The following is a 15,816-nucleotide window of genomic DNA, read 5'->3' as shown; positions in this document are numbered from 1 at the left end:
CAATTTCTCCCATAACATATCTTGCAGGCCTGACAAATGAAACAGTAACAGATTTATTTTCCAGTTAGCCTCTCAGTTACTGCATCCTTATTTATGCACAGTTTGGCAATGAGCACCAGTGGCCACTACTACTTCACACAAGTCCAAGAAATTTGAATCACGCATGTGCTAATACATGGTCATCATCCGCACAAATCAGTTTCTCAGCAATGTACTTTATGAAGAGGTTTGAAACATGTCTAACTCTGGTTACTGGGTTATAATCCTCCACTACATTGTAAGGCATTTATAAACACAAGAGAAGGGCAGTGACATGTGCTTGACTGAATGCATACTTTTTGACATTCATGTGTACCCTGCAGCAGTGCACTTGAAAATGATATATCAGTATTTGGGCCACTGTCAAACAGACCCCAGAATTACATAGCCTACCTGCATTGTTACATTTAGTATGGGTTTATAGTGACAGTGGACACTGGTCATGTATGACAATTATCCCATTAATATCATCAGTAACTTGTATTAATGTGGACATACATTCATCTGAATATAAAGACAACTCCATCACTGCACTACTGGCGTTTCCCAAGTGAGTCTGCGTCATCTACATAACATCCTGAAAAACAAGTACATGTCTGTCTCAATTCTGCAATATACAATCATGTCAGCTTATCTGACCTAGGTTGCCAGGATTTATTTACGGGTACTTTTACAAACTGCGCTCACAAAATCATATCACAAATCCTGGCTTTGCACTCAGGTCTCATAACAGTATATGTTACCTGCAACACTATGATGATGTCATCCTGTATAAAGTGCACTGCGACACTGCTAAAATCAGACTTCAGTGGGGGTGCTAATGTTAAGTGCTGTGTTCTCTAATTTCCTCAATCACGGACACTTGACTTTGCACTGCTGTAACTTCTACGCCCATGGGCATAACTGATGCATTGCCATCAGTCTCGCATACTGCTGTACCATTCATTATTGCAGACTACTTCTCAATTCAAACAAGAATTGCAGATGCTTCAGATAGTATCCAATGCTATTACATGTGGCAGATGCATGCAATATCTAACTGTGCGTAGGGAATCCACTCATAACAGTAAGGTGTTTGCATGTGTTGCTATCTGTATGGCCCATACCTAATGTAAGACAGGGATGATTTAGTCAAGTACATAACATTTGACACAGTGAGCTCTCACATCTGGTATGCTATACAAAACTATTCCTGGAGATGCATATCCATTAGGATTTGACAGTGCAGACTTCCTTTTAAGATGTTCTACTAGATGCACGTGTGATATATCTCAGTGACAACATTAATGGCATGGGTTTGATTCCAGAGGGGGGGGGTGGCACCATATGTCATGCAAACCTCTCAACTCACCAGGATTGCCCCTGATTTGAAATCCAACTTTAATACAGTCCCTCTTAACCCCTCTGAAAAGTGGCCACTTTTAGGGAAGGGGGGGTGAACAATGCTCCTACTTGAGTGAACCTGCAAGCTACCCTAAAAACTACAGGCCAATAACTTACCTTCCAACGATGTATAAACTATACAATGGAACTGATGCCGACAGAGTTTGCAGTCATTTAGAAAAAAAATCTGAATTACAGCAATACAATAAAAGGGTAATAAAAGAAAGTCATATGGAACAAAGAATCATTTGTTGTCATATAAAATCATAGTGGAGAACTGTAAGAAGGAGGAAATCTAGGTATTGCATGGATAGACTACAAAAAAAGCATCTGACAGTATCCCACATTCATGGATAAAAAAAGAGTGCTTAAAAATGTATAAGATACACCCTACAATGATGAACTACATCATGGCGACATTGAAACAGTGGCAAACCACTATGCAGCTAAGCCATGATAAAGGACACATTATTATTCCAGGGATACAAATCCAAAGGGGGATATTTCAGGGTGAATCTGTCACCACTGCTCAGATTAGGTCATGGCTATAATTTGGCTCCCAAAAATCATAAAAAAAGTGTACAGACTTCTGATCTTCTCTTTGTCGATGATTTAAAACTGCATAGCTCATAAGATAAGGAACTGAAAACCACAATGCAAGTAGTCAAAACTTTTTCAGATGATTTAAGAATGTTATTTGGTCTTGATAAATGTGCAAAAGCAACCTTTAAAGCAGGAAAGCTGCAGCACCAAGACAACATCAGTTGGGATAAGAATGTGACAAAAGATCTTGAGCAAGAGGGAGTGAATAAATATTTGGCAAATGATGAAGGATCAACAATAAAACATGAACAAACGTGTATAAAACTCAGTAAGAAATATTTTAGAAGACTTCAGCGCTGACATCTAGGAACAAAGTTCAAGCTATAAACTAGTTTGCTCTTCCTATTATAACTTACAGTTTGGAATGACCGACTGGCCCCAAAAGGTGTTGGACAGATTAGACAACAAAACAAGAAGGATGCTTCATGCTCATTAAATGATTTATAAAAATCAGTGCATACCAAGATTATATACTCCCCATTCCGAAAAAGGTATGGGCCACCTTGAAATTGATTACATGTACAGATCGTGGGACTGCATACATACCTGCTGACCTCACAAGACTCAAACAGTGCAAGTTTTGAAACATGAGGAGAGTAAATCTAAGATGACTTCTCTTCTTAGTCTAGCAGAAGCATATTTGTGTCAAGAGGGAATGGAAATCAAACCAGAAGTAGATGAAAAATCAAGCAGCAATTGACTGTGCCAAAAAAAAACACAAGTATATAAAGGTGAAGGATCAGATGAAAGGCAAGAAATGTGGAAAATGCATAAATACAGTGGCAAGTATAGTAAATTTCTGGAACAACCTCATGTTGATCAGGATCGAAAGCAAGAATTGTTAAGGACATGCGAATTCAGACCAAAGGATGAAACAATATTGGCGGCCCATGATAGTGGACTACGTACACGTTGGTTTATAAAGTCCACTGAGCATGTGGGAGAAACAGACAAATGTTGGTTTTGTAAAACAGAATTGGAAACAGTTGCTGGTTGTGACATAATAATAATGTGACATTTTAATAATGATAATAATAATAATAACAGTGACATAATAATGGCAGAAGGACTGTATACTGAAAGCCATAATAATGTGGCAAGATTGTTGCACTGGGATTCTGCAAACATTATAATACTGAAGTAGCTGAAAAACACTGGAAACGAGCCACAAAGCATCACAGAAAATGATGAAGTCTACAGCACATGGGATCACTCATTACCAACAGTCCAAAAGATAGATGCGAGAAAACCAGAAATAGTGGTCCATGAAAAGAAGACAAAAGTAGTATTGATTATTGAAATCGCTACATCCATTGACTAGTGTCTTGCGTACAGAGACACAAACTCAAAATATCAGGATTTGCAGGCAGAAATGAGAGCGATGTGGAAAACAGACACCTAGACAGTTCCAATAGTAGTAGGAGGAATGGGTCTTATAAAAAGAATTTACAATCATATTCAGATATGTTACTGATACATGTAACTCTGTACGAATTGCAGGACGAGTCATTACTGGACACACTGCAGGTGCTGCGAAGATCACTCCTGGCCGACAATAAAGACTGAAACAATACTAATTTCATGAACTTTAATCATACTTTGACTTAGGAATGGGGTCCATTCATGTCATGGTACTGGAAACCCAAAAGAGTTGGAGAAATTAAAAAAATGGAGGGAACACATTTTCATACTTTTTCTACAATTCTAAGGTTAACTCTGCAATTAGCTTCCATCTGCCCTGGCAGCAATGCATCTTACATATTGGAGTGAACTTTACAAGTAGAGATAAGAGATGAGACATCATTTTTTTCTAGCACTGTGAGCTTTAGTAAAAATCTACATAACAATCTCAGCTGACAAATCTGCACAACTTTTGTTGACAATGTCTTCTTAACTCCAAGTTAAAGAAGAAATTTACTAAAAGGAAGGCATTATGGAGATGTTTATCTCCAATTATCACAACCTATCCCAAGGATGACCTGGATTTCCACATTATTCCTCAATTACTGTACTTAAGGAACTTGTTGCTTTCGGTTATAAATACTTAGCAAATTGTTTCGTTGGCTTTTTTATTCTTAAATTAGTGTAAGCTTGCGTTGTATATTATGGCTATGTGGCACGTTGTTTTTGGAGCATTTATATGCACATTTGAAAATATTAGCAAAAAGAAATTTGAAAAAAAATGCTTGGTCCTCAAAACTGTCAAATTTTAACCCACTTAAATTGATTTCTATTAATTTCCAGTTAGAAAATCTATGAGTCTGCATCTCACGTATTCTCGTGCAGTCGGACTATCCTGATCAACAGTCAAAAAACACATAAATACATAAATAAGTATGTATTTATTTCACCAACAAATCAAATCAAAACAGGTGAAACAAAATTTTAGAGCTCTGCCCCCAAAGAAAAAAATATGCCTGTGTGTGTATACATACATACATACATATATATATATATATATATATATATATATATATATATATATATATATATATGTACATATGTATATATATATATATATGTATATATATATATATATATATATATATATATATATATATATATATATACACATATATATATATATATATATATATATATATATATATATACATATACACATACACACACACACACTCATGTATGTATGTATGTATATATATATATATATATATATATATATATATATATATATATATATATATATATATATATATATACACACACACACACACACACACACACACACTCATATATATATATATATATATATATATATATATATATATATACACACACACACACACACACACACACACACACACACACACATGTATGTTTGTGTGTGGGTGGGGGGTCTACTTCGAAATACTGATAACCAGAAGATCAATATTTCAAACCTAGAGACGAAAATCACAAAACTGCAGAAACTCGAACATCGGATTTTTACTAGGGTAAGTAAACACTGGCCAAAGGGAAACAAAGCTCATGCCAAAGTAAGTAAAATCCACCTAGGTGGGGGGGACTACACCCCCCAACTATTTTATATATATATATATATATATATATATATATATATATATATATATATATATATATACACATACATACATACACATACATACATACATATATCAACTCAGGATCACACTACAGTGGAGAAAGGGGCATGTTGTGCAAGTATTTACTTACCTTTCTGCTGTTTTGTGATCTTCGTGTCGGGATTTTTATATGGCGATTTTCTGGGTGTCAGGATTTCAAAGTATACCCATATGTGTGTCTGTATATACGTGTATACATGCATATATAAAATTATTTGTCATCTTGTACTAGGAAATAAAACTGCCCTTCATAACTAGCAGTGTTTTGTGCATCACTGAGCCCCCTAGGTTCTCCGCGTATATCACCCAAAAATCTTGACTACAACTCCAAGCCTCCCACTCTGCTACCCCTCTCTACGTTTTCTCAGCCTACACCCATTACTTCACACTTCCTGTTATAGCCATTAATTGCCGTTATAGTGGAACAACTCTGCCTTTTTCTGTGCTCCACTCTCTCTCACTCTCCATACTTCCTCTCTCTCTCGAGTAAACCTCCCTTCCAGTACTCCCCTCTCCCCCACCCATATCTACAGTTGTACTTCTCTTAGTCTACTTGTTTCTATCTTTCTTGGTCTAGCTTTCCAGGCTATTCCGCTACCTATCTTACCTGTTTCTGATTGTTTTTCTTTTCTCCTAGCCATTCCATACCTGGCCCAACCTGCTCCATTCACCCTCGCTACACTCGGGGTCACTCTGCTCCCCTACCCTAACCCCATTACCACCTACCCCTAGATCAGTTACACTTATAGTTAAAGACCACACCTTCAATCACCTCTCAACATCTACCATACTCCAATTATCCTATCACACCACACCTCATTACCCCCCACTGAATTTCACTCTACCATACCCCCTTTACTCTACACACATCTCAAACAATCAAAATTCACCTCATATACACACTACTCATTCTCAACCTTCAAACAATGTTCTATACAGTATATATCCCACCTACTAAAAGCACTAATCTATCCATTCACAGTATCTGCTCTACTCCTTCTTTCAATCCTTATCACCTATCATAGTCAACTTCATGATACTAGCTCACCACCACAGCAAACAGAAGCAATAGGCAATCCTGTGAAACTAATAAATTTCCCCATATCACCAGGTGACCTTATCTCCTCCCATACCATCTCTTTCCTACACAATGAACAGTTAGTCAAACTTAACTCCCACTCCTCTCAAAGACATGCTCAAATAATTTACAAACTCACTAAACTCTACCTACACCTACTTAAAACACTGTCATGCTGCAGTGATATACACCCTAATCCAGGTCCCAATACAGTAACCAACCCAAACCTAGATCAACTAAACCCTCTATACCACAGACCAACCTCCTCTCTCCTCTTCCTAAACCTGAATGTAAGTATATTAAAGTACATTACCTGCATGCCCTACTAGCCCTTTACAAATCAGAGATCATTTTGTAACTGAAACATGGCTAAAACCAGAACACCTCAATAATGAGATAACAGCTCCTGGCTACAGTATTATAGGTAAAGATAGAGTAGGGGTAAAAAAGGAGGGGGAGTGGCAATATTATTCCAAAACCATCTCAACATCGAACAATTTGATGACAATCCCTCTGAAGTCAAAAATGCAGAACTAATCCTTGCAAAATTAAAACTAAACCTCAATAAACATATAAATATTGTAGGCAGCTACATTCCACCAGTTAATAATATTACAATAATGGAGAACCTACTAGACTGGATCTTAAACTCCCTTCCACAAGAAACTATACTATTAGGTGACTAACATTGACTGGCCTAACTGCTCCAGTGAATATCCCTCCACCTACCATTAACCTACATGGTTTTACCCAATTATCATCACCCCCCCACCCACACTAGAATCGACAGAACATCCAACTGGATGTCCTCTTGACTGGATTCTTATATCCAACCCCTCCCTTGCATACCAATCAGGTTGTCTACCTGATAAGTTGGTTGCTGGTTGCTTAGACTATCTAATTAGGAACAAAACCCAACACATCAGCCACACTATCTTCAGAACTGAAAGAAATAAAAAGAACTTCATACCTGATAAATTCATCACTGCACTAAAATCTTGTAATTGGACTCCCCTAAAGCAACTGTCTCTTGATGAAGCTGTGCAGTACTTTAACTCAACTTTCTTACAAATCCTGAACTATCATGCACCCTCCAGAACCATTAGAATACAAGCAAATTATGTCCCATGGCTAACTAAAGATATTAAATCTACATTGAAAGAAAGAGACAAGGCTTGGATACAATTCCACAAAAACAAAACCATTACTCTGAGACAAAACTACTTAGAACTCCACAACAAAGCCAAAAACAAATTAAACTTGACAAAACTAACTACTACAAAAACATGCAAGATAAATATGTTCACAACCCTCAAAGATTCTGGGTCACAATAAATACCATACACTTCAACCAGGAACATCCACAACCCCAACACCTGTGATAGAAAACAACCATAACATTCCAACACAATTCAATAAATACTTTACTGAAACTGTGCAAACTCTTCCCAATGCCCTAAATAATGCTAGTAGCACCAACTACTAACCAAACCCACCCCAGCACACAAAACAATGCCTCCAACTTCTCCCTGCTCCCTGTATCCACCAAAATATTTCTAAACTCCTTCATAAACTTAAACCAATCACTCTGGCTGCAGATAACTTACCAGCAGATTTCCTTCAAATAGCTGCTAAAGCTATATCCTATCTTGTTGCTTTTCTCATAAATAGGGCTCTGTCCGAGTGTATGGTACCAACCTTGTGGAAAACATCACATATTACACCACTACACAAAGGAGGTAACTCAGAACTCACTAACTACTGAGAAATCGCTATTCTATCACCCTTATCTAAAATATTGGAAAGATTTGTTCATACTCAACTAATGCAGTACCTCCATAACTTGTTATCCAAAGCACAGCATGGCTTTAGACCCTCCCATAGCACCGCCACAGCACTACTGTCTTAATTTACTAATACAGTTAACCACTACAGAAACAAGGGTCTACTCGTATCTTCCATATTCTTAGACCCAGCAAAAGCTTTTGACATGGTTAACCACAATGTGCTTCTCAAAACTCTGTCCACCCTGAACATTAGTCCCTCCTCTGTCGTTTGATTCAACTACTTAGGCCATCAACAAGCAGTCCTATGGCAAAACCAATCGTCCCCGCTGTTACCAGTAACCTTAGGTGCCCCTCAAGAGTCCATCCTTGGCCCATTGCTGTTCTGTCTTTTCACCAACCAACTCTCTTCCTCCACACTCACTGCCTCAGTAGTACAATACTCTGATGACACCACCCTTGTATGTGCTGCTCCCACAATAGAAAAACTGCACACCTTAACCCAAAGTAACTTTACTTTAGCCAAAACATGGTTTACTAACACAAAACTTATTCTTTTCAGCCCGGCTAGAGCCCCCCCCCCCCCAGACAATAATTTTTGCATAAGTGTTAAAGGTAGTATCCAAATCAGTCCAACCACACACACCAAACTGCTTGGTGTAGAAATAGACAACAACCTTAGGTTCAACATCCACATAGCTCAAATTATTAAGAAAGTTAACAAAAAGCTCGGGCTCTACAGGAATAAACACTTTACCACTAAACATACCAAAGCCACAGTAGCAAGGACTTATCTCTTATCCATCCTCCTCTATGCCTCTCCAATCCTGACTAATCTCCTCCAAGCCGATTTAAACAAGAGGGAATCTTGCTATAACAAGATTCCCAAGTTTGCCACTGAAGCCACATATAGGTCACACCACTGTCTATCCCTCAAGCAGCTAAACTGGTTTGAGCTGCCTCAACTTCTTATATTTATTTAGCTGTCAGTAGCACACAGGTTACACTACCTTCCTGACAACACCCCTGCACTCCAAGACCTAATTTAATCCTATACTACTACTAGACCCTTAAGATCTACTAATCAGTACCTCCTAAATGTCAACAAATATAACAATAATGCTGGTAAGTCTCTCTTTGGCTGCTCAATTGCTAAAATGTGGAACACTACCTAGCCATATAACTTCAAATAACTCCACTACTCAATTTAAAAAACTCCTGAAAACCTACTTCTCAAGCAACTGGCTATGCTCATGTTACTCCCCAGGTTAAAACATAATCCATTATAATGGGGAACTGTCATGGGATTCCAGTTTACCTGGCAAGACAGTAAATATGATCACACTTTACAGTTCAACTACTGTACATATCTTTTGGACAGAACGAGGACCTATTAATCATATACTCAACCTCCATCAGTTGTCAGAATCAAGCACCACATGCTACAAATCACTGCTATAATGCCATGCCCATTTTTATAATATGAATGTGTTTTAAATTTTTTTGAAAATATTGTCTCTGTTCTCATTATTGTTACCCTCTGTGTTTTTGAACTTCTACTTATGGCGTTAATTCTTTTCTCATGCATTATATCTGTTGGAGCTTTTCTCCCCAGGCCTCTGCTGAAAATACACCCGTGTCCAGTCGGACTATCTCGGTAAACAAATGTAAAATAAAATAAAAAAAATAAAGAAATATAATTCCAGTAGAACTAAAAAAAAGGGCTTAAAAGATTACACTCATTTTAAAAAGCACTGTAAAAAGTTTTAGCAACAAAGTTATAGGAATTATGTAAAATGTTAATTGAGCAGACCTGACTCCTTTATCAGCATGGTTTTTAAGTGACAAAATCCTAAGTCTAATAAGGGTATTCTCCTTTCCACACCTCTCTTCCTAATCACTGTGACAAAATACTGTTAATATTTTTGCATCCACATTGACAAAGATGTTACAGAAAATAAACTTGAATCGCTGCAGCCATAAGGGATTTACTAAAGACTGGGAAAACATGGTAGGTTAATGTACTCATAAGATATCCAATACATAATTCAGAAGTATACAATTTATAAAATATAGAGTTTTGAATATCTGGTCACTGTTTACAACAATAAATTGACTTTAATTTACATTTAGCACATGGTTTATAGTATCAAATGTGCTTGCAGTTCTGACCATATCTATCACTTACTGGAACATTACTACTTTTGGCAGTAGATACTTATTTGTCGTATGTTAGTATTTACAGTGGGGCAACAGAGTTTACTTTACTTACTTGTTGAAGCACTTAGTTAACCACTTAGTACATTTTATTTACACTACAAGGTGCTGCTTTAACTATGGCTATAGCAACTGGGAGCTTATTAACATTTAGCCTGTAGTTGGGATAAAAAGGATTATGTTGTGGGAGCAAAGGATATGTGGGAAGAGACTAAATAAAAGATAAAATCTGAGAAGCTGGAAGCTCTTGTTTATGCATATGGATAACAAGATACAAGCAGTGAAACTGTTCTTAGCCCCTTTAGTTTTATATACAGGTCAGTTTTATATACAGGTCATTTTTTTTTTTTTATCAACCAGAGGAAAAGTTGTGGACAATAATTAATAAAGAGGGCAAAGATCTGTGGGATAAAGTGATTCTTCCAAAAGAACAAGGTGGTTTAGGACTACCTGATTTGAAGGGATATTTTAGAGCTTCATGGTAAAGGCTAATATACATAACACAAGCAGAAAGCTATAATTCAAAGTGGAAAGGGATGGTTATGATGATGATTATGATGAAGAAGAAGCAAGGGGGAAATTAAAGAAATAAGGACAGGGTGGGATTTTGAAGACGACCCTTAAGGAGAGCAACAGTCATATGGAATACTATATTCATAAAGTAGCAGGCAGAAAGTATTCTGAGAACTAAGCTAACATAAGAATGGAGAAACAGGATTTATTTATTTGGCATTTGTTTACCACGAAAGTCCAAATAGGTCATGAGGTACTCATTTTCAGGATAGGTCTGGGGAGAAAAGCTCCAAATAAATATGGTTAACAGATTGAAAAAAACAGACTGACATAATAAAGTCATAACATTCAAGCACAAATATGACACAACACATTAGTTTGTCAGAATGAGAACTTAACAGACATAATGATTCTGCTGATAAGGATGACTGCAATCAGTGGTACACAGAATATGCAAGAGACTGCTGGAATTTACTGGATAAAACTGGTCAAGGAACCAAGGTATTGGAAGCAAATAACTAGACAGAGAGAAAGACAGAGAAAGGTAAGAGTGGTAAGAGGCCAAGCAGACATTTGGTCTGCAGGCTAGAGACTGCCTTCCCTCTCAGTGACTGGTATCAAAGTGCAGGCAATGAGAAAGGGATAGGGGAACCCTATGTGACAGACCTGCTCTGGTATTGTTTTTATTTGAAGCTAAAACAGAATTTGCTGTTAAAAAAGGGATAATTAGTAGGACATATAAAATATTGCATGAGAATTATGATCAGAGGAGGTCAGAACAGATTGTCAAGAGAAACTGGATAAGTGATTCACACTAAAACAACGGGAGGACAAATTTATGGCTTCCAGATATACCACAAAGTTTAGAAGATTCAGGATTTTTGACTGGAAGTGTTTGCATATGTATTCTTAAACACCAAGCAAACTCCAAATAATTTTTTCCCAGATAGATAGCAAAGGTTTGAGGTCTGATGGGGAAGAAAGAGGCAACCTGGAGCAATTGTTTTGGGAGTGTAATGAGTTGGCATACTTTACAAAATCCCTACAGAGTGTCTCTGTACTCTGACAAGAAATACTGTGAGCAAACTGGTGTAACTAAGCAAATGTTTTTTGAGCTCAATACAGGATTTGAATTACCTACACACACAGTAAAGCCTTAAGTTAAATTGTGGTGGCTGCCAAAAAAACATTACTAGACAATGGAAATAGTGTAAACCAACTGTATTTGAAGCAGTGAATATTTTAACAGAGATGAAAAAACTTGAAGAAAAGTTTAGAAAAGGGTAGGAGCAAATTACTTAGGAAAAAATGGAATAATGTTTTGGAGGAGTGAGGTTCAAGGAAATACAGGAATTTATCAATTTATGTAATGTTCTTTTATACAAGACATAGGCAAACATGCATTTAAGTGATATTTCAGTAAAGGTGTTAAAAAATGTAGTCTGTTTATATCATCAATTGTCTAAGCACTAGTTACCACCTAACAAATGCTGTTCAGACTACAAGGTGCTGTATCAATTCCGCCTTCAGCAACAAAGTGTTTTTTAATGTTTAGTCTGTAGTTTATATCAAAATATGCTTCTAACTTTGAGTTAGTTGCTCCAAGTGTGGAACACAATAGTTTATATTATTTCCTATTAAATACAATGTATTCTACAGAATAATTAGTTTTTCTTCATAGGTAATAAACTCTTTTTTTAACATATTATTAGCAATGTGCTAGCATATTTCATCCCTGAAATGGATACACTTAAGATTTATAAATTAGAAAAACCATTTAAAAATCAAACTTTTACCACAAAGTATTTGTTAAGGAGTGTATATAAAGTGAAATCATCAGTTCAACATGGCATTGTGTGTTAATATTAACAAATTAAATTAGTTAATTTGTATGTTAGATGAAAAAATAGATAATCCTGTAGAATGTTCCTGTATTAATGATACAACATTAAGAACCATTTCAGAAGTTGTGACGTAATAGAAAGGAGATACAAGATCAGTGGTACTGGTATAGAAGGTGAGTATAAATGATGACAAAACCATAAGTACTAATGAAGATCCCAAAGTTAAACAGTTAACCAACAGGAAGAAAAGTAGTACATTACGGCACAAGCATACAGCATGAGATACAAAACTCATGTTTGCAAATGATTCCGTTTAGTTTTATATTTACTAGGAAACAAACACATGACAAAAAGAAAATTAAAACATCAGTAGTTGAAATAAGTTTAGACGTGCATTATAGATGAGTCACACAAAGGATAACACAGTGTACATGTAACCGATATAGATTTTTATGTAAATAGTGGTGAACACATACCCAAAGTTAGTTTTCATCAATCAACCTGTGATGGAACCTACTAATTCTCAATCAAGTAACAATATTATGAAGCAAAATCATGCTATAGTATACACCCCACCTGTCCTATACCCAGAGATTATTATCCCCATGGTTAACCATATCCATTCTAAACATAACAGCAGTGATGTAGAAGAAGGGGTAAATACAGACCTTGTAAGAAGATGATATAACACGCATAGGAGGGGGTGGGGAGGAAATAAAATACCTGACAAACAAAATTATTAGTCCAAGTTACAACTTAGGATAAAGAAAGAATGGAAAGGACTCTCAATTAGCAATCTCAAATCCAGATGTTATGGCAAACTGGTGTACTGGAAAGAAAGAGAAAAAGCAATTTATAATAATTAAATTATTTTATAATATTTATAATATTTATATATTATTTTATAATAATGAAAGTTATGAGGTACTTACTCTTGGATTAAAACCTAAACTTAGAAAACTGGATGATTTAAACAAAACCACAGTGACAGTCTTATCATTGGCAGGTTTGAAATTAAATGGCATATTGAGACTACTAGGATAACTATTACAGGGTAAAGGTAGACATAAAAATATGCTACTTCACACGGATACAAATGACCTTTGGGATACCATTTCAAAACATTTGAAGAATACATTGTTAGAAATGCTGGAACTACTTGATACCAGTAAAAACTGAATTTGTGGTTAATGACATAAAACCTTCATTAAGATAGTGATAACATGCTTACAAAGGCACTGACATTCAATACATAGGTAACAAAACTATCCACCAATTTATTCTGTTAGGCTTAATCATACTGTGAAGAATGTATTCATGACATTCATATGTCTGCAGAAGATGGTCTTCATTAGAGCTATTATGGGGTAGGATTTGTCAGTACTAAAATGTCTGATCACATTACTTATTTTATTAGGAAATGCATAAAAAAGAGGAACAATCCATCAACAGACATAATATTTATAAGTAATATTAGGTGCTACTATTGTAATGCTAGAAGCACTGGTAACAAACATCACAAACTAGGCAGCATAACAGGACAAGAAAAAATGATTGTGGCAACTCCGGATGTCTGGGATTCCAGTGATGGCTTATTCTCAGGATAAAACAAATTTAAACATCTAAGAAGAAAATTAAGTGGGTGGGGGTGTTTTACTACTTAACACATACATCTGTCAATGCCCAAGTGGTCTTTGTGAAAAACTATTTAAAATAGCTGTAGTTAAAAAGTCTAGGATTGATTTGTACTTACAAAATGTGTACAGTAGCTACAGGAATCCATCAGTGAATTCCTGCTGCAAATTATGATTTCCTGATGGGTCTAGACAAAGTATTGGACTCTAAAAATGTGTTGTTATTGAGTGATTTCAACTACCTCAGTATACTGATTGGATAAACTTAACAGCAGAATCAAATTCTGAGGAAGAATTCTTGATTATTTGTTTTCAAGGCTTAACTCAGTTGTTCAAAGATAAGGCCAAGAAAAAGGAAACACATTATCACAGCCACTTCTGACAGCTTGATTGTCAGTGTTACTTTTAACACTCCTCTTGGGACTCCTGACCAATAACTTACTTCCTTAGATATACAAAAATATATTAAATATTTATATGCAAAAGCTACAACTATGGTAACAGAAATTATGAAGAAGTTAAAAGTCCAGCCTGGTCAAAAGTAAGTAAAATGAAAGATAATTATTAGGATACTCAACAATGGAGACTATCCTGTTGAGAAAAACTGAGTCTACAGGATAAAAAATGGAAATGGTGCAGACCTAAGAAATGGATTACCAGAGTGGGTGGTGGTGTGGGAATCCATGGAGACATTCAAAAGGGTAAAACACAACAAAAGGGTATGGAAGAAGATGGAAAAGATGGAGGGGAGGTAGAATATCACCTTCAAACTAATGTAACTTAATACTGGCAAAGGGAACACTGGATACCTGAAGTATAAGAAGGGAAGCAACTAAAGATCATTTTTATCCAAAATCAATTAACTGACTTTACTGTCAGATAAACATTAGTACCTCAAGGTCTAACTGATGACATTAAAATCTGAAAATTACTGCTGCAAACATATTCATTTCCCTTTATGAGGATGCACTTGAAATGAAACTGCTTCAGTAGCTAGGGACAACCTCCACGCATCTCACTTGTACATCTAAAAATCAACACGATTATTAAATAAATAAAATTAAATCAGAGAGTAAAGAAACAGTGTGGTGAGACAGTAAAACTAAATGACTACCAATCTAACAGTGTTTAAAGATACTGCAGAAATAAGCAGATTTTCAACAGAATAAACTCTCAAAAAACATTGGCCACTACAGAATTCTCATTCTGCACCATAACTGGTCATTCTATCATGTGTTGTCACCTGCCACAATTGCTCTCTCTAAAATAAATAAATAAAATAATCACTTTTACTCTACATATTAGTAGGCTAAAGGTAAAGGAGGTATGCAAGTATTGCATTAAAGAAATTTTAATTAATACTGAAGAGTTACATTTTTCTGTTATAATCTGTGATCTTGTGTTACACTAACTCTGCAATGCTTTTGCAATATGTCTGATTTTTTTTCTGTTTTGTATATAACCCGGGTTATGGGTAAAACAGGTTCAGGAAGAGTCAACTCACCATCCTAGTGTGCAAATCTAAATTAAAATAAATCAGCTAAGACAATTCACAGCATAAGAAGATCTACTTCTAATATAGTGGTTTCATCTAAAAAAAAAAAAACTTCCATATTAAAG

The 15,816-nt window shown here is 35.9% G+C and overlaps 1 protein-coding gene across 7 annotated transcripts in view; it reads right to left on the bottom strand.

The window, feature by feature from the left end:
* Window positions 1-15,816, bottom strand: part of MFF (mitochondrial fission factor) — a 704,737-nt gene that overhangs the window by 310,481 nt on the left and 378,440 nt on the right. The window lies entirely within an intron of this gene.

This window comes from Protopterus annectens, chromosome 4.part1 (assembly GCF_019279795.1).
Source record: "Protopterus annectens isolate FY-2018-M chromosome 4.part1, PAN1.0, whole genome shotgun sequence".
Taxonomy (NCBI): Eukaryota; Metazoa; Chordata; order Ceratodontiformes; family Protopteridae; genus Protopterus; species Protopterus annectens.
The sequence above is the reverse complement of the archived record's forward strand: the minus strand, read 5'-3'. Positions and strand labels throughout refer to the sequence as shown.